At 39.0% G+C, this 22,853-nt stretch overlaps 1 protein-coding gene across 1 annotated transcript in view; it reads right to left on the bottom strand.

The window, feature by feature from the left end:
• Positions 1–13,548: 13,548 nt before the first annotated feature.
• r (carbamoyl-phosphate synthetase 2, aspartate transcarbamylase, and dihydroorotase rudimentary) overlaps positions 13,549–22,853 on the bottom strand; it is a 112,414-nt gene continuing 103,109 nt past the window's right edge. Inside the window, exon 3 of the transcript XR_016366145.1 lies at positions 13,549–13,562. The gene's annotated coding sequence lies outside the window, so the exon portion shown is untranslated. The remainder of the gene's footprint in view (positions 13,563–22,853) is intronic.

Below are 22,853 nucleotides of genomic sequence, written 5' to 3' on the forward strand. Positions count from 1 at the left end.
TTCGTCAGTAAAGGTGCCTCCCGAGCTGGTTTTTCTAAATACTCTACTAGCTATAGAAAGACGCACGTGATCGCCAACTTTAAGCCTCGGTGCGTATCGATTAATTCCGTTTGATTTCCCGTACAGTTTATTCCAAATGATTGATTCGTTATCTATATTAACATGAACCGGTGCAATTCCAGTAGTTGAATGAACCCGTTCATTATAGGCTTGAGTAATTAAAGGTAAATATTTAACGTAATTTTTATTCCCCGTGGCCGTAATAACCCGGGCAATTTGTTCCTTAATTGTTCTAATAAAGCGTTCCGCTAAACTAGCCTTATGCTGACTCCTGGCAAAATGTATTTGCACATTGTTTCGTTTCAAGAAGGAGGCAAAGTTGCGCGAACTAAATTCCCCACCGTAGTCCGTGTATATTTTTAAAGGGATCCTCTCTCGAAATATTTTTTTAAAAGCTTCGATAACCTCGCCAGATGTTTTGTTTCTAAGAGGTACTGTCCATCCGTAGCGGCTTAAGACGTCAATGACGCACAAAACATAGCGAACATTTTTATTAAAACGTTTTAATTTCGGTAGATCCAACAAATCAGCTTGAAAAACGTCATCGATAGTTGAGGCGTACACTTGGTTAGTTTTGAATCGGAAACGTCGAAATCGATGTTTCGTATAGGCGGGCTGTTTCTCGAGAAAGGCGATTAATTTTGCTTTTGGCACGTCCGGTAAGGCCTTTTGTAATCTGGCTAGCGACCCATAAGCGGACGGATTTGTCACGTCGTAATAAATTTTTCTAATTTTAGCATCCATGTCTTGACAAGTATAAATAACGACTAAATGGTTTCCCAATAAACAACTTTATTTAATACACGCAAAGGTATTTTATAAAAACAATATCAGTTAAACAAATACGATATATCAATACATTTATCTTAATAGCCATAAATCAAGGCATTCTTTAAATCGGCAAAACTGTTGACAAAATAAGCGTAAATATCCTCTTGATCCTCGATCCATCCATGGTCGGTCTCAAATTGATGCAAAATTTTCTCACGATCCAGTTGAGGCAGCGCTTCGTGCAAATTACGCTCGACTCGATCGCTGAAATTTGTGTCAAATTCCGAGCAGCTTTGAGAGTGGCATATTTGTTTTCGACACTCGACGTTGGCGCAAGTGGAAGTGACGTCAAACAAGGTGGTAGTGAGCTCGTTTAAAATTAATTCGCGCATGCGACAGACAGCTATCCCTTTAGCCTTGAGATCCTCGTCAATCAACGGCTTTAAGTCGATCAACGTCTGCCATCCTGTTTTGTTCAGGCTAAATCCTTCGCTGGTGCTAAAGTTGAGGAAATAACGACTGCCGCTACCTCGTTCATAGTATCGAAGATCGATTAGACGTTCATCTTTCGAGTTGACGAAGCATTCCAGCTTGATGCGCTCTTTGACGGGCAACCAAATATGATAGCGAGGTATTTTTCCGTCAAAAAAGGACGTGAGTTCATTTTGAAACCGAAACAAAGCGTACCAGGCGTTAGGTTTTAATATAGTTTTTGTACGCGTATCCGATCTTTGAATTAATATTTTAGGTTCAATAGATTCAATGACGCAAATATCGAGCTTTGGCGTGACGGTGTGTACTTGGTGCATCTTGGCTCGCGACTGATATTGTATTTATAAAGTTTTAGTCTTTTATACGTTGGGGTGATTATAAATAATTTCTCTGTTTTTAGATATTATTAATTGGTTGTTTGGAAATTCGGCCATGACAATGCACGTGACGTTTTCGGTTAGCGGAGAGCTAAATCTTAACGATAATCGCAAGTTACCAGTCTGGGGCATGGAATTTAGACCTAACGAAGCGAGATGCTCTCTACTCAGATCAAAAACAACGGCAAAAAAGCCCTTCTTATATAAATCGTAAGAAATAATATTTCCTCGGTCAAGACCTAATATCTCGAGACCCTCGAATAAAGAATTGTAACATCTAACGTACTGGTCGTCGTCAAAATTGGGCGTAAAGGGGATATCGGGATAATTTTGCGAATTTAAAGAGAATTGCATGAAATCGAGTTTGAAGTGTTGGAGATCCAGGGGGTTGGAAGTTGCTTCCCCTACAAATTTTTTATTAGTAACGAAAGCCACGACAGTTCGCGAGGGTAATTGCCCCGTAAACAAGCTGTCCCTAATAAAATCTTGCGTTCCGGTGGTTATTAAGAAATTTTTCATAACAATAGAGTTTACTTCGTAGCGAGCGTTTATTCCCGAGTTTAACATCTGGGCGTGAGCTAGTTGCAGTTCGGGATTAACCTCAATTTCGCGCGTAAACAAGGTGCATTCCGTTAAATCAATCTTATACTTTTTGCCCTGCTCATTGTGAATAATAGCGAAATCCGCGGAGCTTCGATGAAGTCTAATTCGCACCTCGATATTATCTAGTAAGAATTTGGGCGTTTTGAACATATCCAAAAATAATTCGCCAATTACATCGCACGTCTTTGATTGGGCCACGCGTTTAGCGCGACGACCAATACCATTATCTTCTTTGTTAATATTGGCGTTATCTAAAGCCGTCGCCGGTTCGATAATGGTATCCAAATAATATAACATAGAAGTTAACCAGGAATTGGCCGCCGTTTGTCCATAATTTAAAAGTATTTTAAAATAGGCCATATATGGGTACATATTATTAGGTTGCTGGACAGCGACGCCATTAAGAAATAATTCTACTTGACAAAATAGCGAGGCAATTATTAAATTTGTCACCGAGACTTTCTTTTCCGCATCTGGAACGACCGTGCCGTCCTCGTGCAAAACGCGAAATTTTAATCTCAAAAGAGTTTTAGTCAAATCATTATAATTGTTAGAGGGAGGAATGATAAATTCTACATATTTAGCATTAGTTAGGGGAGCAATGGGATAATGAGCAGTCGTTTTAGTCCCCACAATATTATTATTCACCACTGGCTTTTCAAATACTTCAAAGTCGGAAAGAACACTTTCGTAAGTCGACATGATTAGTCTAGAAAATCGCGTTTAGTGCGTCGCTTAACACGTTTGCTCCGGCTTGTTTTAGCAGTCCTCTTTCGTTTTCGGCCCGTCCCGCTTTGAGTGTTGACGAACCGGTCCACGCCTTTATGTAGTAGGGAATTTATAGATTGTTTGACATTTCTTTTAATCGATTCTCGAGGTGATATTCCGGGGTTTTGGGCATCGCTAATTACTCTACTCGTTAACCCAACAGCTTCGGACGCTAAAGTACTAATGGCCGGCCTAATAAAGGGTGTAATTTTGCGCAATAAAGAATTAAAGATACCGCCAACACTAAAACGACCACCCGATTGGAAAACGTTTGCGTGTAAAGCCGGAAGGGACGATCCTCTTTGGAAATACAGAGTGTATCTATTAGGTACCATTGCTTCTGGGCTATTGACGTCGACGCCTAAAAAACAGTTTAATATATACTTTGCCCAAATTAAACGGAATATTTTCCCCGTAATCGGATTTCAATTCAATTTCAATTTCTTGTATATCGCTAGTTGAAATTGGATAGAAGTCGATATTATTAAATATTTCCTGGTTCTCCTCGTCTAGCAGCGAAAAAGCCGGCATTTTTATGAAACGTAGCAGAGGAGCTTGACCACCACCCACTACTTGTTGACGGATAATATTGGTATAAACAAACATGGCATCGACGCCTCTCATGATATCCGCGGGGTAATCCGAAGTCTCGTTATTAAGATACCGATCTAATTGATTGGCACTAAAGCCTAGCAGTCTCCCCAGCCCCCTCCCGGGTGTTGTTTTGGGAAACAAAATGGAAACCGTATCGTTCAGTTTTGAAACCGTCACGGTTCCGTCTACATTCTGCGTAAATTTTAGACTTTTTCTATGCATCGGCGACATGGCTTCGCCCATGGCACTTAAAACATCGCTAATATGATAATAAACCCCGGGAGGAATTTCACACGCGAAATTATCAACTCGTCTGGCTTGAGACCCGGGTAAATACGGTTGGTCAGCATAGTCGGGATCTTCTGGAAATCTATCCACATCGTATTCGCTAGTCCAAAAATTATTATTATCCGTCAATGTCATTGATCTTAATCGGGGATTTACCAAAGCTACTCCCGAGTGACTGTGTTTAAAAAATTCCCCCTCTTCGGGAATGTTAAATAACTTGGCCATTGGTCCAGCTACCGAGACGCGAACACCTGGCTCTATTTCGAGACGAACATAGTATCTATTTTCCGTTTCCGTTTTGAGAATGTACATTTTAAAATACTGGCGAGGCATATATTCTTGAACACCCAATAACTGATTTATAATTTTTAAATGTAAAGAGAAGGAAATTACGGCCCCGGTCGCCGTCAAATCGCAGGTATATTCGCCCGCGGGTATTTTAATTTTTGTAAAATTAGTCCTAGTAAATACATACATTAGCGAGTCATGAACGCGATAATTGATAAATGTGTCATTAGTTGTTTTGAAATGCGTAAAATTACGCTCTAAAGGTTTAGTGGATAAAAACGTCCCACCAACGTATTCAGCTTCTAAATTTAATATATCACGCAATTCTTTTGGCAAGAGCATTTCAATTTTTGCCGGACAATGGACTCTAAAATAATGCTCCGCTCCTTGCTTAATAACGCTAAATTCAGCATTGTGCAATCTTAAAGGGTCAAAATTGCGCGCCGTTATTTGGAGGTTTTCGGCAATATCTTCGTAAATCTTATAATCATCTGTCGATCTAAACTCGCCTGACACTTTAAAAAAGAAATAAAGCCAGGGTTCTTCCCAAGGGGTATAGCGCTTTATGGTTCTATTAACTCGATATTCTAGATACGCATTGTTTTCGTTTATGGTATATTCTTGTACCGTCATCCTCAAAGGACCAGATTGATTGCGTCCTGTGTAGTATTTATTTGGGTCAAGATCGAGCAATTTAGCTAGTTGGGGAGAAAATTTAATTTCCACCCATTCCGGTGTTTTAAAATTATACATGATAGCATCACCCCGATTATCTATAATGTGATATGTTACTTCAATTTTTTTAAATACTAATTTTTCTAAAGTACGCGTTACAGCTCGATAAAGCCCTTCGGCGTTTTTCTCTGGCGTTTTACTGGCTCTAAAAGTTTGCGGTAAGAACAATATCTTATAGTTATCATAATCTTCGGGGTTAATTTGCTTAGGCTTTTCAGAAATAGTTGGCTCGGGTTTTTTCTTTGGCGGATCAACCGGCTGCGGAAACAAGGGTTTTTCATCAATCGCTGGTGGGGAGGGGGTCGGTAATACGGGTAGCTCTGGAGATGAGGGGGGTGTGGGCGAAGGTGTGGGTGTTAATGGTTCAAAGGGGGCGAGGGGTCTTGACCGTGGGGGCGGTGGTGGAGTGGAGGGTTTTGGGGGTGGTGGCGGAGAAGAGGCTTTCGGGGCTGGTGGTGCTGGTGCCGGTGGAGGAGAGGGAGGTTTCGGGGGTGGTGGCGGAGAAGAGGCTTTCGGGGGCGGTGGTAGGGTTTGTTTCGGGGCTGGTGGTGCTGGTGCCGGTGGAGGAGAGGGAGGTTTCGGGGGTGGTGGCGGAGAAGAGGCTTTCGGGGGCGGTGGTAGGGTTTGTTTCGGGGCTGGTGGTGCTGGTGCCGGTGGAGGAGAGGGAGGTTTCGGGGGTGGTGGCGGAGAAGAGGCTTTCGGGGGCGGTGGTAGGGTTTGTTTCGGGGCTGGTGGTGCTGGTGCCGGTGGAGGAGAGGGAGGTTTTGGGGGTGGTGGCGGAGAAGAGGCTTTCGGGGGCGGTGGTAGGGTTTGTTTCGGGGCTGGTGGTGCTGGTGCCGGTGGAGGAGAGGGAGGTTTCGGGGGTGGTGGCGGAGAAGAGGTTTTCGGAGGCGGTGGTAGGGTTTGTTTCGGGGCTGGTGGTGCTGGTGCCGGTGGAGGAGAGGGAGGTTTCGGGGGTGGTGGAGGAGAGGAGCGTCTCGGGGGTGGTGGAGGAGAGGAGCGTCTCGGGGGTGGTGGAGGAGGGGTTATTTTGGGTGGTGGTGAAGGTTTTCGTTTTGGAGGAGGGGTTATTTTGGGTGGCTGTGGTTGTACAAATACTACGGGTTCAGTCGTAGCAATAGGTATCGGAAGAAAAGGCGTAGTTCGCGGTAAAATAGGTATAGATGGCGGTACAGGTCTATATTCTGGCTGGGGCTTTTTTCTTATCGACGGAACCTCGTGGCTTGTTTTACGTTTAATGGCAGCTTTAGGAATGTACTTGTAGTCAAATTTTTTTTTAAAACTATCTCCAACATTATCAATTTCGATTTCCACGTAATTATTAGTGTAATTTAAACTTATATTTTTAGCATGCTTTGATACAGGATATTTGGATATATATGGAACATCTTCGTAATTATTCTCTTTAAATTCAAATAGCGTGGTCAAGGGGGAATCAGCTGGTATTTTGAACCGTATGTTCTCCTCTCCTAAAACTTGCAGGTAAACGGGAAAGTTTGTATCTAACTGTTTTCCCAGGGCCCCGTCCTTATATTTATTGACTAATTTAAAAGATAATTTGCCTTTTAAATACGGATGACTGTTTACATCATCATTTAACAGCTCGACAAAATTTTGGGGTAGTTCGTACTCTTTGGTCTTGGTATAACGATTGACAGGTATCTCTATTTTTTGATATTCAACAGGCTCTCTAACAGCTGCATCGTTGCCATGGTTTGGGTCACTTACAACCTGAATTTCAAACTTGTTAAACTCTTCGCTTATATTCACCCAATGATTTGGAAATATGATTTCTGCCAACCCAACTTCATAATCGCTACTCAAGTTAAGAGGTTGATGCAAATAATTTTTAAAACTTGATTGGGTATTGTTTGGGTATATATCTAAACACGTATTAGACGCTAAAGTTAAAAAGAAGTCGTCATTCATGACTAACGCCTGTTTATCAACTAACCCCAACTTCTTAAACAAACCTTATTTTATACATAAATTTCATAAAAAGATCGGCCATAGCTCGGTAGACTGGCCGGGATTTGAACTCGCCACCTTTTTAGGTATTACATTAGTAGACCCTGCCTTTAACCACTGAGCTATGGACGATCTTAAAATACACGCCGTTTATCTTCATCAAAAAAACTTTAAAAAATTCTTAAACTTTTAAAGTCGTTACCCTTGAAAAAATCTACGTAGCTAGGTAATTAACCTTACCCGATTCCAATAAAAAAGACAACGCCCTGACTAGTTCGAGCCGGTTTCAACCTGTTTTTAAGCGGTTATTATATAAGACACGCGGCTTTAATAGTACGTTTCAGGGTGTGGCCAATAAAAAAATAAATTTCTTGAAAGCATTGCCTCTAAACCTCTTTTAATATTAAATTTGCCCTTCGTATTTTCGGATATAAGCTCCGTGTTTCTTAAAGAAAGTTATCAGTTGCTCAGCTATGCTCTTAAAAGTCCAGCTAACGATGTCTTGCTTTAACTCGTGCCGGTTTTGCTGGGTGAGTAAAGACCAAACTCAATTTTCCAACGGAAAAGGGACCAATTTCGATTTCTCTAGCTGTCTCTTCTCGGGCATCGCCTGAAAAGGGACCAATTTCGATTCATGGGCTAGATTTACGTAGCTTTTCAGTACAATCATTTGGTCGCACCGAAAAGCTGCGTAAATTTGTGTAAAGTCGCATTTTTTTGGCCCACCACTCAACATCGACCATAGTTCGTGACCAAATGCAGGAGATTAATGTCAAAAATCCAGAGAATTTGGTCACGGACTAAGAAACCAGGTGGAATAATGTTGAGGAAGTTCATGAATCGACCTTCATTGCAGCGTCATTTGCGTCCATACAACGGACTATTGCAATGAAGGAAAATCTAATTTAAGTTAAGTCCTGCTACTTCTTCCGCGGCAAGACTTAATTTGACGTGTTTTCCATTGGTCTCTTGAAAGTTGCGTAAAATTTGTGTAAAGTCGGCTCAGCCATTAGAATGCACGAGCAAAGCCTTTTGGTTGTGGTTCGATTTCTTTCGCAAGGTCGGGCTGACGCTGCAATGAAGGAGAAGTTCTGGCCCAAACAACCAGACCAGAACAAGAAGACCAGGCCTCGCAGTGGCTCGGATGTAACTTCCTTCGGGAGGTAAAGGGTCAACGAAGAATTTTATCGGCCCGTACAACCCGACAAGCCCTGCCACCGCATAAGGTTCTGCGTACCCTGCACCAAATGGAGCACGTTCTCTTCAGTGAGGCCTTGACTTCGATGTCCTTCTCAAACTTAACAGCTGTTCGCTCGATCAACGTGGATAGGATTCGGAGCCGAAAGGCCCAAGATCTTCATGAATCAATGGAGGCATGTACCACCAGAGTGCCTGAAAAAAAAGCTAGTGGCCGACGCCCCGCTAGAGTGAATGCCACGTTGATGTCGTGAAATTGTTAATAAAACGCGGCGCTAATTACGATTTAAAGAGCGGCTTTCAGTTAAGATTTTGACTAAAATATCAAGTTTTGAAAATCAAAATGTCACTTTGAGCAAGATGCTTTTTACGCCAGAGATAAAAACAACTACCTTCAAAATTTCGATTTAAAGACATTAGCGGTAAAAGTAGCGGTAAATATTTCTGGTTTTAATTTAATTTTTGTTTATATTTATATTCTTGTTATTCTCTATTTTATTGTATATATTATTTGGTATTTGTTATTAAAAAATCTTTATTTATATATTTGTCTTTGTTTCTCAGACATACTTTAAAGGTTATTTTTTATGGCGGGAAATTCAAACAAGAATCTTACAAAATAACTAGACTGGTTTATTAAAAGAACTACAGCCTCCGAGGGTTAGCCGAGCTTGTTTTGGGGGAAAAATGGGTAAAACCCCTCTAAAGAGTCATAGCATGCTGAAAGGTAGGGTTGATCAGCTAGGAATTTAGCTTAATCTTTGTTTGCAAGTTTGGTGGATGAGGAGAGGGCGGCCATCTTGGGGTGGCGGCCATCTTGGATGTCTGCATATCTGTATAGTCCCTACTACTTTCATTTACACCCCAGAATGGGTTTAATAAAACTTATTTGAGCAATTAGTGTCAAATATAAGAATAAAATGGTGGAACAGAGGTTCAGTTTAACACTTTTTTAACTCTGATATAGAACCATAAGTTAATTTTTACTCCCATATGAGTGTTGCGCAATTCCTTAAAGGGTGCAGCATAACACCTTTCCGAGTTTAATTAACGCTTTCTGAGTGTCGTATGACACCTTCCTAAGTGGTTGATTTATCAACAAATAGCGCTATGTGCTTAGCAAGGTTCAACCTTCAGAGAACTTAAGAGGACAGTTCTAACAAGCAAGGGTAGTTCTCGCATCAATGTGAAACTACATAAAAAGTTGGCCACTTGATCGACTTAAAATCCAGCGTGAAACTGCATGGTAAGTTGGTCATTTTCACCGACTTCATAACTTCTGAAAAAGGCAGAAAGTTATAAATTTGCATAAATGCATCGGGTATTAAATTGGTTTTTGAGGCCCTAATATCCCAGCAGTAGATACAGACGTATTCGTCAAATTTAATAATCTCTTTTCACGAAGAGTTTTTCGAGCACCAGAAACGCGTTTGACCTAATCTACTCTACCATATTTAAAAAAAGAAAATCCATGGAAGTGCGAGAACTTGGAACAGTTTGACACTAACGACGTTTTTGAAGCGGAAATTTCTCTACTGTAACTAAAGTAGACGATTTAGAAGTTAGTGTTCGGATTATTTTGAGGGGGCTAACTTTGAAATTTGGGGGCGCTATAGCCCCCATAAAAGACCTAGCGACGCCACTCCAAGAGTGTCGCATAACGCTTTTAAGAGTGTCGCATAACGCTTTTAAGAGTGTCGCATAACGCTTTTAAGAGTGTCGCATAACGCTTTTAAGAGTGTCGCATAACGCTTTTAAGAATGTCGCCTAACACGTTTTGTACATTTTCGGTCAATTTTAGAAATAAGTAGGTTGAAATTATAATGAAGAAGAGAAATTGCAAAGTTAAAAAATTGGTTTTAAAATTAGCAATTCACTGACTTTCCAAAATATTTTTATTTTCATTTGGGTCCTTTCATAATAAACGCGGACCTTTTCCAAAAGGCTTAGCATGGTTAGGTAAGGTTAGGTTATATTGCTTCAAGGCTTAAATTAAAGTGCTTCAAGGTTGAAAATAAAGTGCTTCAAGGTTTAAAATAAAGTGCTTCAAGGTTTAAAGTAAAGTACTTAATGTTCAAATTATAGTATCAAAACTTTAATTTACGGTGGATTATACAGTAAAATATACGTTAAATTTATACTTAATAGTGTAACTATCTGTGTTTTTAATTAAACACTACTGTATTCTTCACGGCGGAATCCTTCTTTTCCCGGAAAACAGCAACGTTCTATTAATAATAACATATCCTGCACTTCCGTTTGAGAAATAAAAACTAGCAGTTTTTTCCACAGTCGTTAACATAAAAAACAAGACGGCCCAAGGGCACGTAATAGTAGCCATATCGTACGAGTGAATAGCCCCTCTATACCCTACCCTAATGAGTGGATAACCCCTTTATACCTTACCCTAATGAGTGAATAGCGCTATCTTTTTCAATGCTTAAATGATTTACCGTGCATAAAATCAGAGTGAATAGCCCCTCGATTCCCTACTCTAAACAGTGATTAAATTATAACCGTATAAATTTACTTATGCTGTAATTCTAATATTCCGGCGAATCGAAGAACAGATAGTTTTTAGTGATAATCCCCTCGATGAGTTTACAACATAGACTTATGCCGATGCACACTTATCGCATCTTATAAATTTCTAACAAGGACTTATGCCCAGAAACTTTTGAAAGAGAAAGTTTAGTTATAGTGATTACGCATTTTAGTGATTATCCCCTCGAATTACCTTAAGCAATGCTAAAATGATCAAACGCATAACGCTCATTTAACACTATGTTAGCTCTATCTAAACCCACATTTGAATTAACCGCCAAAACGTTCCAGTTAAACATAACATAGATGACGATAGCTACCGAACGAGAACGAAACACATGAGGAGCGGGGAAAATCGTTATCTACTTAATTAGCACATACATAAAAAGAAAATAAATATAAAAATCCCAAACATACAAATTCATAAGTATCCGACCCCACAGATAAAAATTCAAAAGTATCCGACCCCACAGATTAAGAGGTACCCCACCCCACATCACCCCGACATTTTAGAGATAAGAATAAATAATAAAAAACTCGGAGTTTCTATCATGTCTCTATGGTTCAGTTGGTAGAATGTTTGCCTATTGCGCTACCGACCCGGGTTCGATTCCCGGGTCTGGGACCCTATTCTGTAAGCGTTTTTGCCCGTAAAGTTTTCGTGAACCGTAAAGATTACGGTCGGCAAAAACCGTTTGGTGAAAAAGTCTATTCTGTAACTTTTTGGACGAAAACTTAACGGTAACGGTAAACGTTAACTTTTCGTGAGCTCGAAGGCATCCGTTAGGGATTTTACGGTTTAAAAAAGCATTGTTAAGCCTATTTCAAAAACACCATTATAGTGGTATAAGCTTAATTGTTTACATATGTGTTCATTTTTGGCAATAATTTCAATTACGTTTCGAGAGTGATATTTAAATGGGCCTACCGATTAATACAAATGGAAATTCTTCGCGTTGCTGTGCAAGAAAGAAGGCAATGCTTTGCGTGTCAACGCGTTTTCCGTGATAAATAAAAGTTAATTTAATTAAGTTGACAATTTATAAATAATTAAATAGTGAAGAAATACCAAGCCAACAATCTGTCAATAGTTCAACTTAAGCCTAACGAAAACGGTATGATGAAATTTCAACGGGAATTCAAAAATTAACGGGAAAAATGTTTTTACTTAACGGAAAAGTTATAGAATAGCATTTTTCTCGAATTTTCATTTGGCCGTTATGCCAAAAACGGAAAACTGTAAACTTAACGGGAACCGTAATGTTTACGGGAAGGATCGAGAAAATTACAGAATAGGGTCCCTGACCTGAAAAAATTTTAATTAAAATTAAATCTCCAACCGAGCCCAGTAACCCCTATGGGTAGGTTGTGGTAATATAAAGTTCCTTTTAAGCTAAAATCTGACGATAACGAAGCGACAACCCCGGCCACTACTACTACTACTACGACGGCTCGGGTCAAACTAAGAGCCTATCGTATACTACGATATGGCTAAAAACAATGTTTTGCTGTATATTTAAAATTAAGGTAATGTAATTTCAAAAAACAGCGACTACCTGTATACATTAAGGCTTGTTAGAGGTTTTTCTGGATAACAGCATTAAACAATCAAAAACATGGTGAAAACTATCGTTTCTTTGACATTAGTTTCTCAGTGTGTGATGTAAGACTAAAGAAACGAAGATGATTCTGTAATAGTGTAATTTGTGACACACAAATCATCATTTCAGGGCTGAGTTAGTCGTAGAAAACGACCTCTTTTTCCTTCACTTTTACAAAGCGCGATACTCAATCGATCTCATCAAATGGAATCAGCCAGTGGACGATTTTTCAACAATATCCGTTAAGGAAATCGAAAGGCTTCTTTCTCTGTACTACGTGGGAAACGTCATCGCGGTTTTGGCTTTACTTCTGGAAATTGCATTTTCGCTTGTAATATCACTGAAGAAATCGAGGACTGCAAGAAAAGTCTCAAGACGACGTCCCCATAGAGTTAATCTATAATCTGTTTTACAGCCACTGAAGAGAAGTCAAAACTGTTAATATTAAGATTTTGCATGCTGAAAGCTATGAAACCGTTACTAAAAGACATACAGACAATTCAAGCCGGTTCTTTCTTAAAATAATAAAATGACACCTTTTGGGACTAGAAACACGGTATTATACCTTACAACGTTAAGAACCCTTATATTAAGCATGGGCGAATACTCGAGTAACACGAATAACTCGATCGAATATCGAGACGAATAACCGTCTCGATATTCGATAAGCCCCATTTCGGGTATTCGAACGAATATCGAATAGTGAATTTTACTATTCGGGCCTACTATTCGTTAAATATTCGACTAACTATTCGTTAAATATTCGATTAACTATTCGTTAAATATTCGATTAACTATTCGAGAAAACGAAAATATTAACCCTAAAAATGTTTTAAAAAAGTAATGGCAGTTACACTTTTTAATGTTTCTATGGGAAAATAGGCCTGAAGTGCTACTACTCTATAGCGCATCTAAATTCTAAATATAATTTAAATTGATTTTAATTCATCCTTCTATTTCTGACTATTCGATAACTATTCGATAAGGGCAATTTTAAGTTAAGCCTAATTATTCGATATTCGGTTCCCAAACAACTATTCGTCTCGGTATTCGATAAGAAAATTTTTCACTATTCGATATTCGTCTCGACAGTCAAAAACTGGTATTCGCCCATGCTTACCTTATATCGTTACTAATAAATAATTCAAAAATCAAGATTATTACTAATTAACGTAATAACAGTCAAAATAATTTAATATATGATGTAGCAAATAAATATATTTGGTTGAAATTAAAATTAAGTTTAGTTGGATACAATTTTATTTTTTTTTAAAAGGTGTTTAAACATAGAAGACTTATTTTTGTACCTTGGCATGAAGCCGGGTCGATTAAAGTAACTAAAACTGCTAAACTCGTGTTTCTCCAAACGCAAAATGAAAAAAATAAAGTCAATAAGACCTCAATTGTGCGAGAGCTATACCTTGCCATAATTACGAACCGCTTCGGCCAGAAGTACAATGATTTCTTCCACTTGGAATCTTTAACAAATAATTTTCGGAGCCTTTCTGCTTGAATAAAAGGGGAGGACGTGTTACGCATAACGCGTTTCAACTTAGAAACCACGTGATATTGACGTAGCTATCGACCTGCGCCGTGACTCCCGCGACCTATGAACGTCGGACCCGAATGTAAAGAAGCTATTTTTATGAGTTTTGAACGAGTAAACCTACGATCCACGGTTGTACCATATTTGTCAATAGCCAATGAAACGGGAGGGAGGAGGTGCGGGCGAATTAAAGGCCTTCCCCCTACCTTAAATAAGATATTAAAATGGATTCTATGGCCTCTGAAAGATTTCAAGTGGAAGAAATCTTTGTATACCTCCGAAACTTCATTTAGCGCTGTAACCTAGTCATTTTGTTGGATCGATTTCGTCTAAAATAATTACTTAGGTCACGATAAATTCTTCAGTCTACAAAGCGGAAACTAAAGCGAATAACACCAGAAACGCCATAGTGTCTTTAGGAATAATCGGTTTAAAACTAACAGATAGTAGTGAATGGAGAGCGTAATACGTAGGACATCACCATTTAAAATAAAATTTCCCTTAAGTTTTCTCTCTTATTGATAAAAGCAAGTAATTGTGTGTGTGTCAAGGCACAGTCAAATGCCTCATAAGAAGACATAAACGGATCCGACGCGTCGACTGCTTTTCACGCAATTCAAATTAAGACTTAGGGATGCGAGTTAGTGTTTATAACTTACAAAGCCTCTATAATATTACTCTAATTAATTTACGGATATTGTATATCAAGTTTCTTCTACGTTTTCTCCTAATCTTATTTTGCAAATCAGCCAACATGAGTGATATACGAGTGGGAATAATTGAGGTAAGCATATTTCGACAACTCACTTTCAAGATTCCAGAACTTCAAAACAGCGGATGTCGATAAGTTTTCACCCTAAAGGACTCAAATCCTATACCATTTGTTAAAAATTAACATTTTCCTTGTAAGGAAACCAGAAATTTTGAGATCTGCGACAAACTCTACTCTTCTCTAGAAGAATTTTTCAGAAAAAGGTTTAACCTGAGGTGCATATCTGTCACGCTTTTTCTTAACGCAATAATAAATGTTAACTTTTTTCAAGCGTCGAACTGGTGTCGATAAGTTTGGAAGAGGGTAATGCGATTAGAGATCGGGGATATTTACCAGAGGTATTTTAAATAATTAGAATTTTTGAAAATTAGATGTAGAAACACTAACGTTATATCAGAAGTATATTAAATTAGCCTAGGTTAATTTAATGGACTTATGGTTATATGGATTCAAAATTTGGCCCAAGATCGGATGCGAGGTGGTAATAAATGAAGTTGGAAGTAGCTAGTGTGGGGAAAGGAGTTATAGCTCAATCGAGAATCCTGATTGGTGGGTTTGAATTTTCACCCTTGCGCAGAGAGAAAAAATACGAACTTCCCTCTCAGTCACAAGGTTATTATATTATTATAATATTTTTCTCCCTGCTTGGGGAACGTTAAAGATGGGAATCTATAAAACGTTAGTATTTATACAAATCAATGGTTGAACATCCTATTTTACTACGCAATTTAAACTGAAACCTTTTACACAAAATAAATTTGCGGTTTGTATCTTCTCGGCAGAAAATAGACGTGCTGTTTTATCTTACGCAAGTCAATAATTTCTTTACTCCCGAGATGAAATCGGTAATGACGGGCGTTTATGATTCGATTTCGACCTTCATCGTCTCTTCGGTCCCAAAAATGACCAAGAAACCATCTCTGTCTTTCCTCAACATGGAAGGACAAGTAACATGAACTAACTCCATATACTCTAAAGAGAGACAATAACAATTTTTTCAACATTAATTACAGTTCTCGATATCGTGGATGGTGAGTCTATTGGCAGTGTCGATCCTCTTGGCTTTGGCCACGCCCAAAAATCAAAATGGCCGACCGTTCGTCCTAACGTTAGTCGAAATGATCTGGAAGAATTTCCTCCTTTTTTTCTACGAACGTAAGTGCTTTACATTTCAAGTGACGCAGTATTTTGTTCTGGAAAATCGACCCCTATTTGTGGTCACAGCGTACAACCGTGTTGAGGAAGCAATCGCGTGGCGCGTGGGGGCCATGTCCTGGTTGATGGCGACCACTTTCATTTTCTTCGAAATATCAGGCAACCTGAAATCGGATTTTACAGAGGTAGAATACGATACGGTGGACACCATCGACCAACTCGTCAAACAGGATTTTCACAACGTTTGGTTCTGGGACGGCACCGACGAATTAAGTTCTTTGATCAAAAAAGTAAGTGTAAAAATACACCAATCGAATTTGCCGAATATAACCATAATTGATATCAGCAAAAATTAATAAAAATAACAAAATGTGAAACAAGAATCTAAACGTAGGCGACGTGTGATTCGCGGAAAAAATATTTACAGACCCCTCCCCCGCGGAATTCTAGAGCACTCGCGTATTAATACTACTGGTGGTCTGGTAAGATTATGCAATCGAAACATAGTTCACGAGATAAAGCGTTCCTCTGTCACGTGCCCCAGACGGGACGGGGAACGTCTAGTAGGTTTCCTAGTTTCAAAGATAATGAGAAAAGAATTTTGAATTTTTAGGCCAAAACAGACGAGAAGCGCTACAGTAAGATACTCAGCGGCATTCCAAAAAGTTCAATTCTCCCGCCAGAAAACATGCTTTTGGGAGACCAGCTCGAGAACATCGTCAAAAATGGAGATGGCAACACGAAATTCATGGTGGTTGGGTCAATGAATATTCAATTTATTCTGATTTCAAATGTAGAAATGAACAATAAAATGCAGTACGCTAACCAGTACTACTTCTCGAAGCCCATAGATGAAAGCCTTTTGGTCTACCCCACTTCGTCCAATTTTTCAAAATCAAAGTTCATGGAGAACGCCAACCTGATGTAAGATTGAAGAAACAAAGTGAGGCGTTTGTCACATTTAACGCTTTGTCACATCGTTTCAGGGTAGAGTTACTGGCCGAACATGACATCGCATTCGGGTATTTCTACCAAGCACGATATGCAGTCAATCTGGTGCAATGGAAACGGCCAATGGAAGAATTTTCAACGATTTCCGTCAATGAAATCGAAAGCGTGTTTTCTGTGTACTTCGTGGGAATAGCGTTTGCCCTACTCGCTTTAATTCTTGAAAATGCCACTTCTTTTCTTCTTTCTGTGAACAAGTTGAGAAGCACGAAGAGAGCCTCAAAACGACGCTTCCGCGGAGTTACCACCAAATTTGTAACCCCTTCAGAAACAGCTTCACTTAACGAAAACCCAATAACATCACAGTCATATATGGAACACAACTCTGTCAGCATGGATATGTATATGTACTAATTCCTATATGGGTTCCCACCAGACTTATAATTCCTTCAGAAACACTTAACGATATCCCAATAACATCACGGTCTTATAAGAAACACAAGTTGGGAAAACCAAAATATTACCTCTCCGAGTCAAGAGGTCTACTACTACAAACTTATTTACCTAGATATGGAATTATTTCACTTTTTTGAAGTAAAAATTTACGAAATATTGAAGCAGTATTCCAAGCATAGCGAATATACAGTAAAGCAGACGACATTTTACATCCAATAAGGATAAATCTTGGACACATGGAAATCAGTCAATGGGGAAAAGAACAGGAAATGAAGTCTATATACGCTTCAGCTGTTTACCCTATATTCTGATAGCTACATTCACAACTGGTTTGCAGTGCAAACACTATCGTCTCGTCTCACCTCAACAATATTCTTAGTTTGCCAACATGAATGTTAACGTTAATTAACACCAAAGCTAAATTGTAGCTAGACGCACTGATAGTCATCAATGCGCACCACAAAGGGAATAAAAACTCTGTAGCTTAGCCCTACTAATATAATTACCACCATGATCTTTTCTTCTATTATAAAATCTTACCCTGAATATTTAAGAGTGTATTTAACTTTCGGCTCACTCTGAACCGTTGATGTCTCTTCATTTCAGACACGAAAATCAAAACCCATAGTTTACTTCACCACAGGCCTCAATTATTTACTCTTTATTTCACTAAGCCTATTGCGGGTAATACTAGATATACCCGTCGAAGTCTAGATCTTGGCTTTCTTCATGAAATCACTAAACCAAGGATTATTCTATATACAGATGTAGTATAGCTTAAGTAATATATAAACAGCCATTTCAAAAAGCAATATTAAAAAAAATCCCAATAACAGAAATAATGAAACAGAGCTTTAAAGCTACAGAAGTACTAAATGCATCATAATTACGAAAAATACTTCCACATATTCACTTTATATTATGGAAAAAGGCAATATTAAGGTTCTGTATGATTTCTTAACACATCAACACAAGGCTAACTGCTAACGCGACGCGCTAGTGTAACAATGGACGGACACACACAGACAAAAACATAAGCTTCTTTTTAACTCTTTCCGTATTAACTTTGAGTTGAGAAACAAGATTATCTTAAATATTAAAATAAATATAATTAATATTAAATATTTTCTTCGTCAGTTGTTTGCCTTATTGAGCGTTACATCGTTTTGGTAAAGAACAATTAAACATTCTTGAGAGACTTGACTAATATTGGCGTTTGAAATGAAGCATACGCCGGTTGCTTCGCCTTACTCAAATAGGTAGTATATAAAGGATTCGAATCGCAGCTGTAGATAAGAACATCGCAATTGCGTGAACCTTGGAGTAAGACCCCTCCATTGGAAGGCTAGACGTTTCTCGTAACCCTAGCCGATCGCCGCGTATGTCTTAACCATAAGGATGATGGTGGTGTTAGAAGCCAGGTGTACAGACTGGTGTCCATGTTGGATGGACAAAAACAAAGATCAAAAGATGGTGGTGTTAGAAGCCAGGTGTACAGACTGGTGTCCATGTGGGATGGACAAAAACAAAGACCAGAAGATGGTGGTGTTAGAAGCCAGGTGTACAGACTGGTGTCCATGTGGGATGGACAAAAACAAAGACCAGAAGATGGTGGTGTTAGAAGCAAGGTGTACAGACTGCTGTCCATGTGGAATGGACAAAGACGAGAAGGTGGTGGTGTTTAGAAGCCAGTAAGTACAGACTGGTGTCCATGTGGGGTTGTTAGACAGGCAATGGAGTAACAGCCTGTAAGTGGAATACAATTTCCGGGACTGTAAATGCGGTCAGGAAATTGAATACACGTTTGCTCCGATCTGCAAACTGCGAACGCGGTCACGTGGGTGTAACAACGGACAGACACACAGATACGTCGAATTTAGAACCTCTCCGTGACATACGTCACTCGGAGAGGTAACAACCCTGTCAGCATGAATATGTAGAGGTTAACGGTAATAGTTAGTATAGGGCGCTGTCGGTTCAACTCTGTCAGCATGGATATGTATATGTACTAACGTATTATGGGTTCCCATCTCTGACGTTTCACAAGTCATTTCGTTTGAGCACCCATTCAGCAGAGATAAATATGAAGTGTAACCTCCTACCCATAGCCTTATGAGTCAGAGGGAAATTTGCAATTTTTTCTCTTTGCGCATGGCCGAAATTTCAAACCCACCACTCAGGATTCTCCGGGCCAGAGAGATACAGTTCCTTTTCCCGGCGTTAAGTCAAGGAATTTGATGGGGCAGATGCGTATCTGTTTCGGTCAGATACCGCATCCACCGCTCGTTTTTCTCCAGAGTATTCCTCCCCCATTTTCTAGTGTTCCACCCGAGCTGTTCACAGATAGCGTGCATATTTGTCTAAGATTTCGTATCCTCACTCATTATCCTTTTCCCTTGAAGGTACTGCAGATTTACACCTTTCAGAAATCTTAAAACTATTTTGCACCTCACCTTTCAATAATTTTCATATCGATATAAATTATTTGAATGGTTTAAATAAATATAAATAGTTTTATTGTAATATTGACGTTCAAATTAAGGGTTTTACTATATTTAATTTGATTAAAAAAATGTTGTTAAAGCTTGGATTAAGGCCATCAAGCTAAAAAAATCAATACAATTATTATTCATGGAAACTAAGCCTTTGGCCCAAATGCCACAAGAGTGCGTTGTTTTTTAGCCATATCGTAGTATACGATAGGCTCTTAGTTTGACCCGAGCCGTCGTAGTAGTAGTAGTAGTAGTAGTAGTAGTAGTGGCCGGGGTTGTCGCTTCGTTATCGTCAGATTTTAGCTTAAAAGGAACTTTATATTACCACAACCCACCCATAGGGGTTACTGGGCTCGGTTAGAGATTTAATTTTAATTAAAATTTTTTCAGGTCAGACCCGGGAATCGAACCCGGGTCGCTGGCGCAATAGGCAGACATTCTACCAACTGAACCATAGAGACTTGATAGAAACTCCGAGTTTTTTAATTATTTATTCTTATCTCTAAAATGTCGGGGTGATGTGGGGTGGGGTACCTCTTAATCTGTGGGATCGGAAACTTTTGAATTTTTATCTGTGGGGTCGGATACTTAGAATTTGTATGTTTGGGGTTTTTATATTTATTTTCTTTTTATGTATGTGCTAATTAAATAGATAACGATTTTCCCCGTTTCCTACCGCGCTCCTCATGTGTTTCGTTCTCGTTCGGTAGCTATCGTCATCTATTTTATGTTTGACTGGAACGATTTGGCGGTTAATTCAAATTTGGGTTTAGATAGAGCTAACATAGTGTTAAAGGAGCGTTATGCGTTTGATCATTTTAGCATTGCTAAAGGTAATTCGAGGGGATAATCACTAAAATGCGTAATCACTATAACTAAACTTTCAAAAAGTTTCTGGGCATAAGTACTTGTTAGAAATTTATAAGATGCGATAAGTGTGCATCGGCATAAGTCTATGTTGTAAACTCATCGAGGGGATTATCACTAAAAACTATCTGTTCTTCGATTCGCCGGAATATTAGAATTACAGCATAAGTAAATTTATACGGTTATAATTTAATCACTGTTTAGAGTAGGGAATCGAGGGGCTATTCACTCTGATTTTATGCACGGTAAATAATTTAAGCATTGAAAAAGATAGCGCTATTCACTCATTAGGGTAAGGTATAGAGGGGTTATCCACTCATTAGGGTAAGGTATAGAGGGGTTATCCACTCATTAGGGTAGGGTATAGAGGGGCTATTCACTCGTACGATATGGCTACTATTACGAGCCCTTGGGCCGTCTTGTTTACTTTACCAGTAACGATTTTGAAAAATCGCTATACTCACCCGAATAACCAAGAGTTAAGAGAACAACAAACATGAATAATACCAACTAAGTTCAAACAAAGTCTTACCTTTGTACCTTGGCATGAAGTTGGGTCGATTTAAGTAAGTTCAATTTCTTAACTTAAGCATGTTTCTTCAAGCGGAAAATAAGTTAATTAGACTTTAATTGTGCGAGAGCTATAATCTGATAAAATTACGTCCACTTCGGCCACGAGTAGATAGCTTTCCTCTACTTGGAATCTTTAACAAATAATTTTCTGTGCATCTCTGCTTCAATAAAAGGGGAGTTATAGAAACGTCACCCATGACGTCATGCATAATGTATTTGAACTTAGAAACCACATGATATTGACGTAGCTAGCGACCTATGTGCGTTGAACTCAAGTTCTCTTTGCTTTTTCTGAACAGTAGCCAATGAAACGGGAGGAAGGAGGGTCTGGCGGTTTTAATAAAGTCTTAAGGCCTTCCCCTTACCTTCAATAAGATAATAAAATGAGTTTATGGTCGCTGAGAGATTCCAAGTGGAAGAAATCCATGTATTGCTCCGAAATTTCACTTAGCGCTGTCGCCTTAGCATTTAGCTGGGTCGATTTTAGGTACAAAAACGCCTTAGGTCACGATTTTTTCTTCAGGCCACAAAGCGGGAATCTCCAGAAGCGCCACTTGTGAAAAAGAGTGTATGTTTACGCGGTTAAGAAAACTTTACTTCAGTTTACCCACTTCTATAAAGCATAAAATTGTTTGTACAACCCTTTCAATGAGGGTTTTTCAGTTCTTTTAAAATTGTACCCAAATCTTTACAAATATGTCAATCATGTATAGCTTAAGCCCACAGCAAGGGGGAGTTTCTCAACGTCATTGGGTTTAGAACCCAAGTTCTTCGCTCGTTGAGAACTTTCCATTGCTATCTACGTCGTTGGGAAAGGTAATCGGTAAAGGCCCCCCAGGTCAACGTCAACGTCGCCGTAACCTAGCAAAAGAGCCAAGGCATGAACTATGCCGACTCTCTGGCGACGTTGACCTGGGGGAAACACCTTATAAATTGAAGGATTTATCCTTTGTACTTCAGAACGACACGAGCTAGCCAACGAGTACCTCGCCCAATAACGTAGCATCGTACAAGTATTAACCAAATCGCCAATACTTAGTTGTTAAATAAAGAGTTGTTATAGTTAAAGAAGTCGTTTAATTTAGTTAAGGAAGTTTACTAGCCTTAAGACTTGTTTCAGTCCGGGTCTTAAGTCAAAACTCGCTCTCCCAAAAGAACCCTAACGAGGAAATAACATCATCAAGCGCCTAGAAAGTCGCCAAATCGGACTTACGGGTGCCCTTTTTCTTCATGGTGACCGAAACCGAGGGACTTAACCGCTATTAAGATAAGTGAACTTTCGTAAAACTAAACTAAAACAAATTAACCAGTCACGTAAAATCTCGTGAAATTAACCAGTCACGTAAAATCTCGTGAAATAAATCAGTCACGTAAAATCTCGTGAAATAAATCAGTCACGTAAAATCTCGTGAAATAAATCAGTCGCGTAAAATCTCGTGCAACAAATTAATCAGACGCGTAAAATCTCGTGCAACAAATTAATCAGACGCGTAAAATCTCGTGCAACAAATGAATTAGACTCGTAAAATCTCGTGCAACAAATTAATTAGACTCGTAAAATCTCGTGCAAACTAATTAAAATAACATTAAATCGCTAATTACCACGAAAAATCTCGTGGAAGAAAATTAAATTAAATCGCTAATTACCACGTAAAATCTCGTGGAAGATAATTAACTAAATCGCTAATTATCACGTAAATTAAACAGCTAATTAATTACGTAAACTCTCGTGAAAATTAACTAAATCGCTAATTATCA

This window comes from Phalangium opilio, unplaced genomic scaffold (assembly GCF_054372755.1).
Source record: "Phalangium opilio isolate 3A_F unplaced genomic scaffold, DU_Popi_V2 ptg000042l_1, whole genome shotgun sequence".
Taxonomy (NCBI): Eukaryota; Metazoa; Arthropoda; class Arachnida; order Opiliones; family Phalangiidae; genus Phalangium; species Phalangium opilio.